Consider the following 21,215-nt stretch of genomic DNA (forward strand, 5'->3'; position numbering starts at 1 on the left):
CAAGCCCTAAATAATCTGCGCTCACTCCTGCTCCAGCCTTGTTCATTTCTTTGTAGACCCTTAGATGCACCCATCATAAAGACCCCATTAGGGCCTTTGCACCTGCTATTCCCTTTGCCTTCTGTGGTCTTCCCCTAGACACCCACATGACTTATTCCCTTACCTCCTTCAGGTCTTTGCTCAAATGTCTTCTAAAAAATTCCTAGTCTGGGAGCCGGGCGTGGTGGCTTATGCCGGTAATCCCAGCATTTTGGGAGGCTGAGGCAGGCGGATTGCCTGAGCTAAGGAGTTCGCGACCAGCCTGGGCAACATGGTGAAACCCTGTTTCTACTAAAATAGAAAAAATTAGCTGGGTGTGGCGGCATGCGCCTGTAGTCCCAGCTACTTGGGAGGCTGAGACAGGAGGATTGCTTGAACCCAGGAGGCGGAGGTTGCAGTGAGCCGAGATCGCACCATTGCACTCCAGCCTGGGCGACAGAGCGAGACCCTGTCTCAAAACAAAAACAAAAACAATAACAAAATTCCTAGTCTGATCCCTCTAGTAAATATTGCATTTGGCCCCCTGCCTCCACACTACTGATTACTGTTAAAGCCCTCACTTTTTAATTTTCTAAGGCATTAGTCATCTTCTACCACCATACCTTTTAATTTACTTATTACATCTATTGTTTATTTTCTGTTTGTTTCTGCCTGAAGGTCAGTTTCCTAATGACAGGATTCTTTGTTTTGTTCACTAAATTATCCCATGTGCCTAAAACAATGTTTGGCACACAGGAGGTGCCTAAAACATAGTTGTTGAATGAGTGATTGAATTGCTATCACTTATACCTACAAAGAGAAAACAAATGTATTTTATGAGCCAAAGGACCTCTGATCATCCCCTCCCAAATACTGTGTGTCTTTCTTCCTCCTAGGCAATCAGTCTGTGCCAGGTGCTATGTGAAATAGTTTCTAAGTATTATCTCATTTAGTCCTTCAAAGAACCCTAAGAAAATAGGAAATTATTACTCCCATTTCCAGATGATGTAACTCAGCTCTAGGAAAGTTTAGCTCCTGCCCAAGCTCACATAGATGGAAAAATGCAGAGACAGGACTGGAACTCAAATATATCTGACCCCTAAATCCCTGCCTTAAACCACAAATATAATACTTCCCCAGTGGATGGAATTGCTCTAAGCTTCATTACTTATGGCAATTTCTGTATTCACTTATTCGACAAATATTGGTTGAGTGTTGACTACATTCCAGGTCCTTAGGATATATCAGTGAATGAAACAAAGATTTTTGCCCTCACTGAGTTTTTATTACTTCTAACTCCTTTAAGAGATATGATTCAGGGCTAATATAGAAGGGGGCCGGTCAGTCTCCCAGAGTGAATGATTTTAGGGTCATAGGAAGAGCTCACGCTGTAAAAAATTGCTCCCCTTCACCACAACTTGTCATAGTATTCTATCTGAAGTACCTGAATTAATAATACCTTTGGTGAGACTTCAAAGTTGCATTAAAGTGCATTTTTTTCTGTTTAGGTTCATCCCTACCTTATAGATGAGAAAACCATCTGTAATCACCCAGGATGATTTTGAGACATTCTCAAAGTCAGTTAGTAAATGGCAGAGCTAGGATTTCTGGCTCCAAATTTTGTGTTCATTATACTAGAGCAAACATCAGAAAAGAACACGATGAACTAAGTGGGATGGGGGAGTATTCCAGGCAGCCATATCTATAAGAGGAAAATTAGGAAGATAAAGGGAGCCTGGAAACCCCAATTTACCTGTTGATTTTCCCAGAGCTGGGTAACAGGAACCTCTTGGTAGGACAAGACAAACAAGGGAAGATCAGTACTTTTGCAGGCCAGTAGAACAATTAGAAGAAATAGGAAAGGAGTGAAGTTGAGAGACCAGCTGGGTGGACTCTGCTTGGAAGCACCAGGATACTTTACATCAAACTGATTTTCAGAGGGCACAGCCTCAAAGGGATCAGAGAAGGGTATAGAGAAAGTCACCTTGATCTGGTCCATGTCCTTCTACCTTTCCTTGCATGGGACAGCTGGACCCAGCAGAACTCAAGTTATTATAGGTAACTTTACTGTGATTTGAACCAGAAATGTCTAATGCATGAGGACTCCATTAGTTTACATTCTAGTTTTTGGGGGTGTACGGGAGAAAGTGAGACAGAAAGAGACAAGGCTTTGGGTTAAAAAAGTTTCTTTAATTTCTGACTCTGTCATTTACTACCCAAATTATTTAAGTTCTCTGAATACCATTTTTCTTATCTGTAAGAAAGAGTTAACAATTCTTACCTTGTAAGTATTTATTCATTAATTCATTAAGTATTTATTGGCATCTATTATATACAAAGAATGTACATAATAGGTATTGTAATAATATAAGAATATATATACATATGAATGTATATATGGCCTGACAATAGTTGTTCAATAAGTAGCAACTATTATTATTATTACCAGTGTGCTTAAGTAATCAATAATAAGTATGTTGGAATGGTAGTAGTACAAATATCACATCAGTTAGCCTTCCAACCATGATTCAAGAGTATTCCTGTGGAACTTTATCTGCCAGGGGGAAAGATTATTTTCCTCTCTAACTGAAAGCACTACGTCTTTCTGCAATGCTTATGTGACTTCAAACAACCTTGGTCAGCTGTATCCCAGAAGAAAATTAAGCTGGTTGCCCTGAATATCATTCCATTTCATGACAGTTGATATGGATTTGCTAATAATTTTCACCTGATAAGGAGGCAGTCAGTAGAAAATTAGAAATTTTAATGAAGATTCTTATTAGCTGTTCCTCACAAATATTGGGACTATAATCAACCCAAGATTCTTGGCAAAGCAATTCTCATTTCAATTCTCACAAGTAATTATTATTTAGTGTTTATATCGCTTTGTATTTTTTAAAATGTTTTCAATTACTTTTTTCATTACTCTTTGGGAAAAAAAAACCCCAAACCATAAAACAAAACCCTTTGAGGTGTCTTAGCATGTTAATCTCCATTTCACAGATGGGGGAATATGGGACAGTTCCTAAGCAAATGCCAATATATCCTGTTATGCTAACAAAAATAGTGCAAAGTTCTCTCCTAATGGGTGGCTACAACCAGCACCTACTATTAAACAAGAAACATATTTAAACACACACACACACACAAAGATACCCTTGGATCAATGCTTGTAATGCTCAGTGAGGAGAAAAGGCTCGCTGCATGACTTCTCTCCAGAAGATTTGTATATTCAATGAACTCGTAATGAAGATGGTGATTTCATCCCCTCTCTACTAGATTTCTGCCTTTAGAATCCCCATTTTCCTCCTTGCCTTCTTCTACTCTTCTAATTCACTTTATCCATCAACTTTTGCTGTCTAACAGCCACACAATTTCAGTTGCATGCAACCATAAGTATTTGTTTCTGGCTCAGGTACCTGTAGGTTGGCAGAGCTGATTCTGCTCCATGCTGAAAAGATAATATCTACATGGGGTCTGTTTTTCTACTAAGTGCAGTAGTATAAGCTTTATGCATAAGCACATTTTAAGCCTTTTTTGATTGCACATCCCATTGGCCAAAGCAAGGCACATGGCCCCTCTTAAAGTTGAGGGGCAGGCAAGCTTATTCCACCCACCATAAGGCCATAGAAAAGGTTTTGGATGTATTTTTGGTGGCTGCTGAAGGACAATAAAATTCCACAGACACAGGCAACATCTTCCTCTTTTCCTCTTGCCTCATCCTTTGTCTGACTTTCCCTTTAGAGTGTAACAGCATGTGCAAAACAGAGTCACAGTAAGATACAGTCCCAGCAAGACCATGATCCCCAATTTTGAAATGTGATACCCAGAGAGGCGACCCAGAAATTTCTCATGGGTAGTAGATTTGTAACTGAAATACTTTAATTTTTTTACCTCTATTTTTAAACACTGCAATGTGACTTTAAAGATCTCCTTGTCAAGAGGCAGAGTCCATTTCCCTACCTCTTGAGTCTGCACTGACTGGTGACTGACTTGCTTTGGCTAATAGTATGCAGTGGATGTGACGGTATGTCAATTCTGTGCCTAGTCATCAAGGGCTCTTGTGTGCTTTTGTTCTCTCTTTGCTACTACAAGGCAAATAAGCCTGATCTAGTTGGCTGAAAGGTGAGAAGACCATATGCAGCAGAGCTGAGACCTCCTAGCTGTCCTTGCTGGAGCCATTACTGATCACCCAGTCCATAGCCAACCTACCAGCTAACTGCTTACAGGAGTGTGCTCAGATCAACAACCTGCCTGACTGACCTACAGATATATGAGACATAATACATGTGGGTTTTTTGTTTTCATTTTTTGTCACTTGAACCACAGGAATTTTTTTTTCTTTTTAAATTTCAACTTTTGTTTTAGATACAGGGTTACATGTGCAGGTTTGTTACATGGGCATATTGTGTGATGCTGAAGTGTGGGGTACTGATCTTGTCACCAAGGTAGTGAGTACAGTACCGAATAGGTAGCTTTTTCTACTCATGTCCCCCTCTTTTCCTTCTTCCTCTAGTAGTCCACAGTGTCTCTTGTTCCTTTGTTTATGTCCATGTGTGTTCAATGTTTAGCTCCCACTTGTAAGTAAGAACATGTGGGATTTGATTTTCTGTTCCTGTGTTAATTCACTCAGGATTGTAGCCTCCAACTGCATCCATGTTGCTGCAGAACACATGATTTCATTCTTTTTTTTTTTATGGCAATGTAGGATTCCATTGTGTATAGTACCATATTTCCTTCATCCAATCCACCACTGATGGGCACCTAGGTTGATTCCATATCTTTGCCATTGTAAATAGTGCTGCAGTGAACATATGAGTGTATGTGTCTTTTTTTTTCTCCAGGGTCTTTCTCTGTTGCCCAGGCTGGAGTGCAATGGTGCAATCTTGGCTCACTGCAACCTCCACCTCCTGGGTTCAAGCGATTCTCTTTCCTCAGCCTCCCAAGTAGCATGAGCCACCACGCCCACCTAATTTTTGGCTTTTTTTTTTTTTTTTTTTTTTTTTGAGACAGGGCCTCACTCTGTCACCCAGGCTGGAGTGCAGTAATATGATCTCGGCTCACTGCAACCTCCACTTCCCAGGCTCAAGCAATTCTCCTACTCAGCCTCCTAAGTAGCTGGGATTATAGGTGCTACATCACCACTGCCTAGCTAATTTTTATATTTTTGGTAGAGATGGGGTTTCACCATGTTGGTCAGGCTGGTCTCAAACTCCAGACCTCAAGTGATCTGCCCGCCTCAGCCTCTCAAAGTTCTGGGATTACAGGCGTGAGCCATCTAGCCTTGCCCAATTTTTGGCATTTTTACTAGAGATGAGGTTTCACCATGTTGGCCAGGCTGGTCTCAGACTCCTGGCCTCAAGTGATCTGCCTGCCTTGGCCTTCCAAAATGCTGGGATTACAGGCATTTGAGCCACTGCACCCAGCCAAGTGCACAAGCCTTTTTGGTAGAATGATTTATTCTCCTTTGGGTATATACCCAGTAATGGGATTGTTGGCCATATTACCCAAAGCAATTTATAGATTCAATGCTATTCTTGTCAAACTACCAATGTCATTCTTCACAGAATTAGAAAAAAAAATTCTAAAATTTGTATGGAATCAAAAAGAACCTGAATAGCCAAACCAATCCTAAGCAAAAAGAACAAAGCCAGAAGCATCACACAATCCAACTTCAAACTATACTATAAGGCCACAGTAACCAAAACAGCATGGCACTGGTGTAAAAACAGGTACAAAAGTCAATGGAACAGAATACAAAAACTCAGAAATAAAGTGACACACCTACAACCATCTGATCTTTGACAAGGCTGACAAAAACAAGCAATGGGGAAAGGACTTCATAGTCAATAAATGGTGCTGGGATAACTAGCTAGCCATATGTAGAAGAATGAAACCGGACGCTTACCTTTTACTAAATACAAAAATTAATTCAAAATAGATTAAAGATTTAAATGTAAAACTCAAACTATAAAAATCCTGGAAGAAAACCTAGGAGATACCTTTCTTGACATCAGCCTTGGAAAAAAAATTTTGGTTACGTCCCGAAAGCAATTGCAACAAAAACAAAAATTGACAAGTGGAATCTAATTAAACTAAAAAGCTTCTGCACAGCAAAATAAACTATCAACAGAGTAAACAGACAAGCTACAATATGGGAGAAAACATTCACAAACTATGCATCTGACAAAGGTCTAATATTCAAAATCTATAGAGAACTTAAACAAATCAACAAACAAAAAATAACCCTTTTAAAGAATGGGCAAAGGGACATGAACAGACACTTGTCAAAAGAAGACATACAAGCAGCCAAAAACATGAAAAAATGCTCATCATCACTAATCATCAGAGAAATGCAAGTCAAATCTACACTGAGATACTCACACCAGTCAGAATGGCTATTACTAAAAAGTCAAAAAACAACAGATGCTGGTGAGGCTGCAGAGAAAAAGTAATGCTTATGCACTGTTGGTGGGAATATAAATTAGTTCAGCCACTGTGGAAAGCAATTTGTTTTGTTTTTAAGAGAGATAAGGTCTTCCTCTGCCACCCAGGCAGGAGTACAGTGGCACAATCATAGGTCATGGCAGACTTAAACTCCTGGGCTCAAGAGATGCTCCTGTCTCAGCCATCAGAGAAACTAGGATTATAGGTGTGCACCAACCACCTGGCGTGTTGTTTTAAACCACTAAAGTTTAGGTGGTTTGTTAGGAAGATATACTAACAAAAATGATATGGAGAGGAGACAGGGAAATACTGGGTAGAAAAGCGTGGTTCCCTGGCAAAGGCCCCACCCTCAAGCCTGGATAACTGTGGCCCTAAGTGAGAACAGGCATTCCTGTTTTAATGCCCCCAAAGTTGCCTTTTGGCCTGCCATGCCCCCATCCTGTACCCTTATAAAACCCTGAACTCCAGGCTCCAGAAGCAGACAAGGAGATGAGGGTATGAATAGATGAACAGCAGAATGGTGAGGCAGAGAAGGAGAGAAAAGAAGGAATGTTGGGAGGAATTTGGCTGGGGATGGTCAGAGAATTGGCCACTGGATGGCCAAACTCCAGGGAAAGATCATCTTCCCACTCCATCCCCTGTCCAGCTCCCCATCAGTCCTGCTGAGAGCCACCTCCACCACTCAATAAAACCTCTGTATTTATCCTTCAAGTCTGTGTGTGACCTGATTCTTCTGGGATGCTGCACAAGAGCTCCTGATACAGAAAGCTGTCATACTGGCCCCCTCCCTTTGCAAAAAGGCAGAGGATCCAATGAGCTGGTTAACCCTTAGGCCATCCGCAGATGGTAAGGCTAAAAGAGTGCACTGTAACACGTGCCCACTTGGGCTTTGGGAGTGGCAGACACCTACCCCTATAAGCTGCTGTGGGGCCAGAGCCCCAGATCACTTGCCCTGGTTCCTGCACCTGCCCATCTTCATGCTCTCCCTTCTGTAAGGAGTTTGAGCTTGTGGTAGCCAAACAGAGAGTCACGTCCCTGTCGCATGTCCTGTGAAGGGTTGGGGGCAGGGAACTCTCCCACTTCAAAAACAGCCTGGAACTTCCCACCTTGGGCTGCCTAGAACCATAGTATCATCTTCCCAGATCTTGCATATTCTTGGGGCAGGCTAGAGGTAATGAAAAGATGCCTCCAAGATGCCTCCCCAAACCTGCATCTCCACTTTTCACATCTCCTGCCTTTTCTACAGTTAAGCATTTAGAGTGGGTAGGCATTTCTTTAGGAAGATTATGTGATTCTAATTGATTTTGGAGCATGTGATTATGATACAATAGAAAGGAAAGCAAAGCACAGTGTTTTCTGTTCAAGCTGTCAGATGCATTCCAATTTCTGTAACAATGGTAATTAATCTTAGCCGGGTAGAAAATTCATTTTCTTTGAGGAATCAGTGAACTATAGAGAAATTTGTCAGTAACCATTGTTTGGGATTTTAGTTGCCATGCAGGAGGCACAATAATTTTACACTGACAGCTAATATACCGAGAAACCAACCCAAAATGGAGAAAGTGATTTGGCATTATTGTGTATTTCTGGAAATATGTGATAATGGGGCTGAAATCAAATAAAGCAGTAAGAAGCCTGATATCAAAGCTTTACTTTTTTCTCCTCCATTTTGTCAGCACTAAAATGCAATATAAAAACAGAAATGTAAAGAGATGAGTGTGGTGTTCAAACTTTTTACAATTATCAAACATATTTAAGAGCAAGACCTTTGGGGTTTGAGGAAAACATTACTTGATGGAAGTGTCAGGAGTGTGGCACATATTTCAGTTACTCTATAATTCACCTGTAAATTTTCTGTGGTTTAGTGTTCTGTTATCAGTATTTTTGTCTGCTCATAACTGAACTCCAATAGATTACTTTCACATTTGTGGGTGTGTGTCACTAGTTTTATGTTTACTAGTTTTATGATGCACTATTGTGGTTGAACTCTGGTAGTGGTTTTAGTCTCTCAAAGCAACGGGGAATGTATGACAAGTCAAATCTGTATAAAATAAGGATATAACAGAATGTTTTATACTGTTTTTATATACACTGATGAAGCTACTCATCTACTTTGAAAAAGTTTCTCAGTTCTGATGGTAGATTTGCACCATTCCATTCACACTTTGCTTCATGTCCCTGCAAAGGGGCAGAGATATTATTCCTCTTTGTGATATCATGGTCCAGCATATGTAAGCACATTTTGGGGTCATATCAGTCATTTTTGGGTGACAAGGGTATCAGTTTCCAGCAAGCTTCTTTGTGGTGGCAAAGAGAACATGCGGGATCGAGGCTTTCTTTCCCTACTGAGCCTTGCTTGTAAGTTTCCCCAGTACAAAGCCTTTGCCTCCCAATATTTCATGTGATGATTTGTAATTCTTTCTGAGCCCTGGAGCTTAACAGGGAGTTGATCACAAAGGGACTCACCCTGCATGACAATTCATTTTCAAATGACTCATTAAGGGAAGAAAATTAATATTGCGACCAGGAATGTGAGTGCAGCAATTTTTGTCTGTTTTATTTATTGCTCTATCTCGAGCACCTAGAACAGTACCTGACATAGTAGTTGAAGCTCAATAAATGTCTGTTCAAGAAGTGAAAAGAAATTAGTAATGGACAGAGACCAAGAGATTTAGATAATTTCTCATACCAGCAAAAAAAACGCTTAGTAGTTTCCTTTTCTTTAGATTCCCTGGCAGAAGACTACTGCCTTGAGAGAAAGGCAGTATCAATTACAATTGATAAGAAAGTACTTATCAATTCTGAAGATAAAATGTGCTTTATGCTTTCCGTCATCTTCCATTTATCTAAATCTCTTCCTATATTCCAACCTGTCTGTTAGGGTTCAGATCAAGTTCAACTCCAAAGCCAACATGAGGTCTTTTATAATTACCCTTAACTAATGATCTTCTTCTTATCCAAATACTCGGGATCCCTTATGTTTACTCTCTTATTAGAACACATGTGGCCAGATATGTCTGTGGAGTCATACAAAGCTTGATACGCCTGTCATGCAAATGGGCAGAGATGTTCAGTAAAAAATTCTATATACGTAGTAGAATTCATGAGGGAGAACTGGGCTGGGGATACAAATGTGGAAGTCATTAATATATGGGTAGTTATGAAAGTCACAGAGCATGAGATTACTCAGGGAGAAAGTCTAGATTGAGACGAGTCAAGAGTAAAGTAACACTTTTCAAAGCTGCATCATGTGCACACAAATCACCTGAGTATCTTGTTAAAATGCAGATTTCGATCCAGAGGGTCTGGGGTGAGGCCTGGGATTCTGAATTTGCATCACGCTCCCAGATAGTGAAGCTGCTTTTGCTTATTTACAGTCCACACTTGGAAAACCAAAGAGGTAGATGATTGAAACTTGAGTAACAACACCATTTAAATAATAGGCAAAAGGAAAAAAGCTACAAAGAGATTGTTAAAAAGTGGCAGAGATGGAAGAAGTCAAGAGAGATATTGGTGTCATAGAGTCAATGGTGGGAAGATTTTCAAGACAGAGGATGTGCCCAACTCTGAGATGCTGCTGAGAAACAGGAAGTTAAAGATAGAACAGGCTCTGTTGGATTTTTCAGGAGAAAGTATCTGATTATTTAGGGCAGTTTTAATGGAGTAAGGAGGATAGATTGCTTCAGTGAAAAATGCAGAGAAGGCAAGCAGTAGCAATAAATGGATGTGGATAACTTTCAAGAAAGAGAAATTTGAGCATGTTTATATACTGAAGAGAAAGAGGAAGCAGAGAAGAAAAGGTTGAATATGCAAGAGGTGGAGTAGTTGATGGAGCAATTTCGAAGAAAATGGGAGGTGACTGGACTGAGACTCAGACAATAAGCAAAAATGATGGGTCAAGAGTATCTACGTTTGAAGGTTGAATTAGGAAACAGAATTTTGGTGAAATGCAATTCTTACTTGAGGTTTCCATTTCTCTGGGAAGAAAGATTAGGGTTGCTCATGGAAAAATGATCTTTTAAAAAAGGTTGTATACAAAGGTAGTGGCTTAAGGAACATGATGAAGATGTAAGTAGCTATTGAGGAAAACAGGAAAGGGAATTGATCAGGGACAGGATTTCTGACTAGTACTGAGTTTCCACTTGAGGTTTAAGGCCTCGAATTTATGATGCTACCAGTGCTCACGGTTATGTTATTTTCTCTGAGAGAGCTCAATAACCTGAATGTAAGTGCTGAGTAGGAATTTATATTTGTGTTTTCACAGGGTAGGTAGGCATAATAGTCCACAAGAAGTGTCTGAGACTCTTGGCACACAGGCTTGGGTGTGCCCATATTCACCTGTAATAATGGAACTTGCCATTTAAATCCCCAGGATGGAATTTTTACCCTGCTTATTGTACCAGTAAGCGGGGTTTTGGATGTAGGGGATCACTCTGGTTGCTAGCTCAAAAAGATATTAGGGAACTGCCATCAAAAATTACAAACCAAGATGTTTTATTTTCCAGATTATTACTGTTCAATATGGCAGCCACTAGCTAGCCACATGTGGCTACTGATAATTTGAGCATTTGAAATGTGGGTAGTCTGAATGGAGATGAGCTATAAGTTAGTATGAAATACATGTAGGCTTTCAAGACTTAGTACTAATACAAGTAAGTTAAGTATCTCACTAATAACTTAAAAATAGTGATTACATGTTGAAATGGTAAGATTTGGGGTATATTTAGATTAAATAAAATACATTGTAAATTTTTTTCACTTTATTTTACTTTCTGAAATGTGGCTACTGGAGAATTTAAAATTACATATAAGGCTTATATGATATTTTGATATTGCTGTTACACATTCTTCTCTTCTTTGGGTCAATTAATTTTTACTGTCAATTACTCTTTACTTCTCTTTGTTATGTTAATCATTGTTTCAATGGCATAGCTAATCCAAATCTTTTCTTTCTACCCCAAGTCAGATTATAGCTGAATTCACCATCTACTTTTTGTTTGCTACCATTTGGAGGAGCAGTTAAAGCAATTTGGAGCAGCAATCCAAGGAGCATCCTTGCGTTAACTAGTGCATATTTGTCAGATGTCATCTGAATTGGCAACCTGCCAGTTATGCAAAAGCTAAAAGCCTGACCCAAACAATGAAACTAGTTTTTTTCCTGTGTGCTGAGCTGATTCACTTAGAATGAAAATGGATTTCTCCTAACATTCATATAGTAAGCCAAAAGAAGGCTTCTGACTGGCCCTGCTTAGGTCACATGCACATTCCTGAAGCAATCACTGGGGTCAGTAGTATGTGGCACTTGACTGACTCAGTTTGGGTCATCTGCCAACCCTGTGGCTAGTGGAAAGTTTGTTAACAAAAAGAACAGAGGAAAGTGTGTATACAGAGCAGATGAAAATAGTGGTCACTGCAGGCTACTCTAACCAGCCTGAAGTCTTCAAGCCTGAGCCTCTTAGTTCAGGGGAAGATTGAGCTCTCTCTCTCTCTCTCTGTCTCTCTCTCTCTCTCAACTCGTTTGTATGTCTGAGTTCAAGCAGTTTGGGATCACCCACACAAATATGTGCATCTGAGAGGAACAAATCATCCTGAATCGTAGACTAGACAACCGGAAAATAGACCACTTATGCCTTTCCTGAATCATTTGCTGTACTTAACAGTTTATTCTATAGTATTTGTATGACTTCACTTGATAAAGGCCTATCTGTAAATGCTGAGTAATTATATTGCTACTGTAGGTGACTAAGCCATTACCCACAGTAAGTTAGTTACGGCAGGTTAGTGTACAACCTGTGATAGAAAAAGACCCTTCACAGTTATCCTGTAATTAGTACATATTTGCTATAACTATTCCAGAAAAATGTCTCCTGGCCATCTTTAAGGAGAATAAAATCTCTATTATTCAAAATAATGCTGTAATCATCAAAAACTTAATTCTTGGAGTTGGTCAAATGAGGTTCTGGGAGTTCACTTTGAAAGGAAGATAATCTAGAGATATGTGAAATTTAATAATTGTTCATCAGGAGATTTTGCTTTTCATTTATGGTTTTGCTTTTATGGTATGCTTTTCTTTACTTGTTGATTTTGGGATTTGAGGAAATAATCCATTAACAGTGGTTGAAAACGTGAGAATATCTTTTGCTTTGATTTGTAGATAAATCAATTTTCATAGCCATTTACTGTCCTCAATGTTTTTCCCATTCATTACACCAATGCTGTGAGGAAGGTCTTGATAGAGAATGGAGAATCAGAGATAACAGCTACACATGACAGGATATTTGGTGAATGGTGACTAAACAATAAAGAATTTCACATAAAAAGAAGACTGGGCTAAGCACGGTGGCTCACGCCTGTAATCCCAGCATTTTGGGAGGCCGAGGCAGGCGGACCGCTTGAGCTCAGGAGTTTGGGACCCACTTGAACAGCATAGGGAGACCTCATCTCTACAAAAACTTAAAAATTAGCTGGGTGTAATGGTGCATAGTTTCAGAACAATAGAAGCATGATTTCCCCAGCTAAGCTGATCCAATAAAGTTCTGACTAAATCAGAGCCACCTGCTCAACTCACAGCCACTTGATCACAGAACTATGGGGCTAACCCACAGGCAGGTTAAGACTAAACACTTGTTTTTGTATGTCATTGAGGATTTGTGGTTGTTTGCTACAGAGCATTAATGTGGAAATAGGCAACTGATACAGTGGAATTTAACCATTTTTTAAATTGGTACTTGTATTAATTTGTAGTTTTTAAAGCCTTGGTATATTTTTTCTGGATATTATTTGAGGTAACAAATGCAGTCATGCTGAAGTGACAATACACATTAAAATTGGATAAAAGAACAAACAAACAAGCAAAAACCTACTTACTAGTTTATTTCTTTTCTTTTCTCCTCTCCCTCCCTTTCTTTCTTCTCTTCTTCCCTTCCCTTCCTTCCCTTCCCTTCCTCCTTCCCTACCTCCCTCTCTCCATCTCTCCTCCTTGATAGTTTCTAAACCTGATTTCTAACTTTGCTTTTTGCATTTATCTTGGCTTTAAGTATATATACGAAAATATTTTCAATAGTGAAAAAGAAGACAAGTAATTATCCATTTACAGAAAGAAAATGGAAAAGTTAAATTACTAAAACCAAGGGCAAATTACCAAATTAGTGGACCAAATTTATTTGTAAAGTTAACTTGAAAGATGTTAATTTTCTTGCATTTTTTATCAGCTTCTTCAATCTTTCAAATGCTGTGTGATTTAAGTTTCTGACAACGATGAGCATTATTCTCAATACATTTAGGGTCATGGCTCTGGATTTTATTTTTAATAATTGCTAAAACTCTTATTTGCCAATACCAAGGTTCTTTATTGGTTCTGGCCTCACTTTTCTAGCTCTACAACTATTGGTCCATATTAATATTTCTGCTGAATGTATTCTATGAATAGAAGTTTTTGTCCATTCTCACTTTAGACTTTAAAATGAGATAGTTCCTATAAGTTAAGCAGGATTGAATTTCATTGCATATTCAATCTAATTATCTTAGAAATCCAGAGATAATCCTCAAACCTCATTTAAATGATTAGTATCCCTGTTTCCTATAACAAGCCTTCCACTCAGAATAGTAATAAAGGAATAAGATGGACATTTTAAGGTTTTGCCTCCTTTCTCCTCGAAGTCATCACTTTTTTACTCTTTGAATTTATCAGTCCTACTTCCTGACTTCTTTACCTTCCCTATCCAATCTGACTCTCATGATCCACCCTTCAGCCATATTTCTCACATCACCAAGTTACTTCATCTGTTTATCCTTCTACTGCACCTACCATGACAGCCCCGAACCCAGAGTAACCCAGCTCTTCATAGGAGGATCTCATTGAAGGGCACATCTACCAGTCTCTTCAGGCCCTGGCTTTACTCTTATACCCAGCACTATTGACAGATGACTGGTTTTGAAGAGAAAAATAGCAATCATCAAAGCAGATATCCCTCAACATTTTTTGTTTCTAATCTTCATGGCTCTAGACTTTCTTCCTCTCATCCAGCTTCTATAATGCATTGGTTATTTTTCTAAACATGATCACTCTGATTAAAAATACTCAGTGGAACTCTTCTGCCTATAAATTCTAAGCATGGCATCCAAGGCTTTCGCAATCTAGTGGCCGCCTATTGTGTAGCTTTATTTTCTGCCTCTCAGCCAAGAGGTACTGAAAGGTAATTGGAAACTAGAAGTGACTGAAGGGGCAATCAGAGTAGAGCTGGCTGTCAGTAAAGGTCAGGTGAATGTGACGGTTTTTAAGATCCCAGGCAGGTGCCATGTTCTAGGGGGCTCCACTCTGGAGGAATAAAGAAACAGTTTGAAAGTGTAGGGAAGTATCTTGGGCTTGGCTTCCCTTAAAGCAGAGCTTGAGATATAAACTTGTGTGAAATCTGTTTATTTGGAAATATAATCCCAGGAAGCAGGGGTGGAGGATGGAGGAATGCAACAGGGAAGGAGGAAAGCCAGTACAAGGAGTCATTATTGGGTTGGCCCAGTGCTGTAAGTGTCTAGTTTTGGATCCAGCAGAACCTTGTGAGGAGTCTTATAAAATAAACTGTTTGCTTGGGAAATGCAAGAAAAGAGACTTTACTCATTGGCTTCTGTGCCCCATGGTCAAGGATGGCCTCACTAATGTTGACCCCTCTGTATACCTGGGCTAAGAATGCATGAATTCCATTTAAATTGGAAAAGAAGAAGCCAAATGGTCTCTCTTCACTGACAATAAAATTCTACCCAGAGAAAACCCCAAAGATTCTGCCAAAAGTCTACAGAACTCATGAACAATGTTAGTAAGGTTTCAGGATACAAGATCAATGTGTAAAAATCAGTAGCATTTCTACATACCAATAACGTTCAGGCTGAGAGTCAAATCAAGACCATAATCTGATTTACAATAGCCACAAAGAAAATGAAATACCCAGGAATACAGCTAACCAAGGAGGTAAAAGATCTCTACAAAGAGAACTACAAAACTCTTCTGAAATAAATCAGAGACAACACAAATAGATGGGAAAATATCCCATGCTTATGGATTGGAAGTCAATTTTTTTTTTTTTTTTTTTTTTTTGAGACAGAGTCTTGCCCTGTCACCCAGGCTAGAGTGCAGTGGCGCAATGTCGGCTCACTGCAGCCTCCACTTCCCTGGTTCAAGCAATTCCCCTGCCTCAGCCTCCTGAGTAGCTGGGATTACAGGCACGTGCCACCATGCCTGGCCAAGTTTCTTGTATTTTTAGTAGAGATGGGGTTTCATCATGTTGGCCAGACTGGTCTCGAACTCCTGACCTCAGGCAATCCATCTGCCTCAGCCTCCCAAAGTGCTGGGATTACAGTCATGAGCCACTGTGCTCAGGCATGCAAGTCAATATTGTTAAAAGGGCCATAGTGCCCAAAGCAATTTGAAGATTTCTCAAATAACTTAAAACAGCTACCAGATGCAACATTATTCCTATCAAAGTACCAATGTTGTTCTTCACAAAACTAGAAAAAACTATTCTAAAATTCATATGGAACTAAAAAAGAGCCTAAATAGCCAAAGCAATTCTAAGCAAAAAGACCAAAGCTAGAGGCATCACACTACCCAATTTGAAAGTATACTATAAGGTTACAGTAACCAAAACGGCATGGTACTGATACAAAAACAGACACATAGACCAATGGAACAGGATGGAAAAGTCAGAAATAAAGCTGTGCACTTACAATTATCTGATCTTCAACAAGGCTGATGAAAATAAGCAATGGGGAAAGGACTCACTATTCAATAAATGGTGCTTGGATAATTGGCTAGCCATACGCAGAAGAATGAAACTGGACCCTTCCCTTTCACCATATACAAAAACTAACTCAAGATGAAATAAGAATTTAAATGTAAGACCTCAAGCTACAAAAATCCTAGAAGAAAACCTAGGAAATACCCTTCTTGACATCAGCCTTGGCAAGAATTTTTGGCTAAGTCCCCAAAAGCAATTGCAACAAAAAATCAACACTGACAAATGGGACCCAATTAAACTGAAGAGGTCTACACAGCAAAAGAAAGTATCAACAGAGTGAGCAGGATGAAAGAAAATATTTGCAAACTATGCACCTGACAAAGGTCTAATAACCAGAGTCTATAAGGAATTTAAACAAATCAAGCAAAAAACAAGCAACCTCGTTAAAAAATGGGCAAAGGAGATGAACAGACACTTCTCAAAAGAAGACATAGAAGTGTCCAACAAACATTTAAAAAATGCTCATCTTAACTAATCATCAGATAAATGCAAATCAAAACCATGAGATACCATCTCATACCAGTCAGAATGGCTATGATTAAAAAGTAAAAAAATAGCAGATGCTGGTGAGACTGCACAGAAAAGGGAACACTTTTACACTGTTGGTAGAATGTGAATTAGTTCAGCCACTGTGGAAAGCAGTTTAGAGGTTTCTCAAAGGACTTAAAATAGGGCTACCATTTGACCCAGCAATCCCATTACTGGGTATATTTCTGAAGTAATATACATAATTATAGCAAAAAGACACATACACTCATTATGTTTATCACTATACTATTCACAATAGCAAAGACATGGAATCAACCTAGGTGCCCATCAATGGTGAATTGAATAAAGAAGAAGTGGTAGATATACACCATGAAATACTATTCAGCCATAACAGAGAATGAAACCATGTCTTTTGGAGCAATATGGAAGGAGCTGGAGGCCATAATCCTAAGTGAATTAATGCAGGGAAATACTGCATGTTCTCACTTATAAGTGGCAGCTAAACATTGAGCACACATGGACATAAACATGAGAATAACAGACACTGTGTACTACTAGAGGAAGGAGGAAGGAAGGGGGTTGTGGGTTGAAAAACTACCTATGGGGCATGATGCTCACTATCTGGGTGCAATATACCCATGTAACAAACCCGCACATGTACCCCCTGTATCTAAAAGAAAAGTCTAAATTAAAAAAAAAAGAATGTGTGAATTCCAGGTGATTTGGAAGACATCTTGGGCTAGCTTCAAAGGAATCTCTTGGCAGAAAGCAAGAGGTATGCAGTGTAGCTTAAGGCAAGATATAATCCATTTGCTCTGGCACAAGAAAGATCAAAGACTGCATAAAACTGAAGCAATGGCTAGAGTAAGAGATGGAGCCAAGAACATTTTGAAATGTGTACAAGATGGATCTGATTCAGGAGGCGACATACTAAGCCAGAGTCATTGAGGAAAATACACCTGAGACAATGAGAAGTCAAGCAGGACACAGCTAAGGCCTCTTCTCGAAACCTTGCTATGGCTCCCTGTTTCTCTCATCTTAATAACCAAAGTGTTTCCTTCCCTGACTTTATCTCATTTCCTGCTCTGTACCAACACACACATTGCCACCACACTGTGGCTTCTGCCTTAGGAAATTTGCACAGGCTCTTCCTGGAGCAGGCAGGCTCTGCCTGGAGCAATCCTTATCTTTTTTTTTTTGAGGGGGGGAAGGAGACTTGCTCTGTCACCCAGGCTGGAGTGCAATGGTGCAGTCTTGGCTCACTGCAACCTCTGCCTCCTGGGTTCAAGAGATTCTCCTGCCTTAGCCCCCTGAGTAGCTGAGATTACAGGCATGCACCACCACACCTGGCTAATTTTGTATTTTTAGTAGAGAGGGGGTTTCTCCATGTTGGCCAGGCTGGTCTTGAACTCCTGGTCTCAGGTGATCTGCCCACCTTGCCTCCTAAAGTGTTGGGATTACAGGTGTGAACCACTGTGCCTGGCCTGGAGCAACCCTTATTTAATGATGAGTGTTACAGCCCTAGAGGTCTAACTCTTCTTTCCTTAGTGTCTTTGTTCCATGCCATTCTCTCAGAGGCTTACCTGATGACTTCATTAAAAATGCCACCCTGTTAGACTCCTAATGCTCCTCAGCTTTTCTTTCTCCCACAGCACTCCACCACCTTCCAACGGACTATAAAATCTATTTCCTTATTAAGTTTATTATTTATTTTTCTCTCACCCTTTGCAGAAGGCAAGATCCAGAAGAGCTGGCATTTTTGACTAGTTTGTGGTGAATGTATCCCAAGTACCTGCAACAGTGACTGGCTTATAGTGGGTGCTAAAAATTGTTTGATTTTTTAACAAGAAAATGCAACAGCAATGCTATTATGGAAGCACTGAAGTGAACTCTGCTTTTAGGGAAGGGCTCACAGTTATTCCCTTTTGTGCTTTTTAGAGCCCATACTGTCTGCAATCCAGTTAGTAGGAATACCAGCTGCCTGCTTCTAACTGGAGCAGGTTCAGAGATGGGGTAGCATTATAACCATGACATTTTTTATATTGAAATTCAAGACTGAGCAGTGGTGAAGACCAAGTGGTTTGTCATCCTAACGTATTTACATATGGTGAACCACAGCTGAGAGATTTTGAAATGAAGGCAAAATTTGTTCCAGAAAGGAAACTAACCATGATAAGATTAGTATATATTTATTTAATATATAAATATATTATGATATCTTTTATTTATATAATATTTTAACTTACTGTATATCATCTAAGCAGTAGAACAATTACTTGTGGTAGGTAGAGATTAAGATTTCCACTTTAGAAAGAGATTTTTATTGATATATTTGCAGTTTTGAAAAACAAACTGAGCTAAATTCAGGTAACATAAAAAAAACCATTTAAAGCTTACAATTCAGTGGCATGTAGTATACGCATAAACATTTACAACTATAGCTTTTGTCTAGTTCCCAAAGATTTTTGCCACTTCAAAGGGAAACCCTATACTCATTAAACAGTCACTCTCCATTACGCTTGTCCCAAAGCCCCTGGAAACCACTAATCTGCTCTATGTCTTTATGGATTTACCTATTCCTGATGTCATATACATGAAATCATATGATAGGCAAATTTTTGTGTGTGGTCTCTCATTCAGCATACTGTTTCCAAGGTTCATCCAGGTTGTAGCATGTATCAGTATTTCATTCCTACTTATGATCGAATAATTTTCTATTGTGTGATCTACCACATTTTCTTTATCCATTCATCATTTGATAGGCATTTGGATTGTTTCTACTTTTTGGCTATTATAAGTAGTGCTACTATGACCATTTGCATACAGGTTTTTGTTTGAACGCCTCTTTCAATTCTTTTGAGTATATATCTAGGAGTGGAATGTATATTTATGTTTACTCACTTTATTCTGGAAGCATATTTCCTGTAAGATACAAATATTTATTGAGGTGGTATTACATATATTAGGTAAATCGGATATTAAATAACATTAAGAAAAGTAAAAATATGGATAAGAAAAGAATATTGAGATGAAAAAGTGAAAATTTCAAATGAAAGTATGTAAGCCACACATTCCACATGCTTGCTGCAATTAGATTAAGAATTTGATTTGTAGGCATCTGGTAGATGCTGAAGGCTTTTCTAAGTAAGAAACAAAACCCAGAAGTAAAATGCTTCTGCCAGACATGAAACCTAAAAGACAGGTTTGACTGCATAAAAATGAAGAGTTTCTGTACACTAAAAGGAAAAAAAGCCAGAAGATAACTAAGAAACTGGAAGGAACTAGTTGCAATATTGGTAACAAAAGGTCAACACAATATGTAAATGGTACTGATAAATCGCTTAAAAATACAATGGAATATATTACATCAAAGTGCAAGTAGACTTTTTTTTTTTTTAATAAAAAAAGGCTTTTTTTGGGGGAGGAATCTAATAGATTGGAAAAAATGTAAAAGGATAGATAACATTTAGTCTTGCTAGGGGTGTAGGGAACAGGTCAATGTAAATCAATGTCATTAAAAGAAAATGTGGTACGTAGACACCATGAAATACTATGCAGCCATAAAAAAGAACGAGATCATGTCTTCTGCGGGAACATGGAGGGAGCTGGGAGCTATTATCCTTAGCAAACTAACACAGGAACAGAAAACCAAATACCACATGTTCTCACTTATAAGTGGGAGCTAAATAATGAGAATTCATGAACACAAAGAAAGAAACAAAAGATACTGGGGTCTACTTGAGGGTGGAGGGTGGGAGGAGGAAGAGGAGCAGAAAATATAAATATTGGGTACTGGGCTTAATATCTGGGTGATGAAACAATCTGTACAACAAACCCTTATGACATGAATTTATCTATATAACTCATACTCCCAAATCTAAAATAAAAATTTTTTTAAAAGAGCGTATATTGGTAAACCTTTCTTGGGATTGCTATGGTTTGAATGTTTGGCTCCTCCAAAGTTCATGTCAAAACTGAACCCCCAGTGTAACAGTATTAGGAAGCGGGGCCTGTAAGAGGTGACTGGGTCTGAGGGCTCTGTTCTAATGAATGAATTGATACATTCATGGATTAATGGATTAACAGGTTATCACAGGAATGGGTTAGTTATAAGAATGAGCCTGTTATAAAAGTTAGTTTGGCTCTCAGTGTACCCGTCATGCCCTGTGATGCCTTCTGCTGTGTTATAACACAGCATGAGGCCCTCACCAGACGCTGTTAAGATGTGGCTCCTGATCGTAGACTTCCCAGCCTCCAGAACGGTAAGAAATAAAACTCTTTTCTTCATAAGTTACCTAGCCTTAGGTAGTCTATTATAGTGACAGAAAATGGATGAAGACATAGGGAAAACTGATAGCATGGTATTAGTGGAAGAATAGACATATAAGATTGGCATAGATCAATGGAATAGACTAAGGAACCCAGAAATAGACCCACATAGATCTTTGACAAAGGAGCAAAGGCAATTCAATA

The sequence above is a fragment of the Pan troglodytes genome, chromosome 2, assembly GCF_028858775.2.
Source record: "Pan troglodytes isolate AG18354 chromosome 2, NHGRI_mPanTro3-v2.0_pri, whole genome shotgun sequence".
Taxonomy (NCBI): domain Eukaryota; kingdom Metazoa; phylum Chordata; class Mammalia; order Primates; family Hominidae; genus Pan; species Pan troglodytes.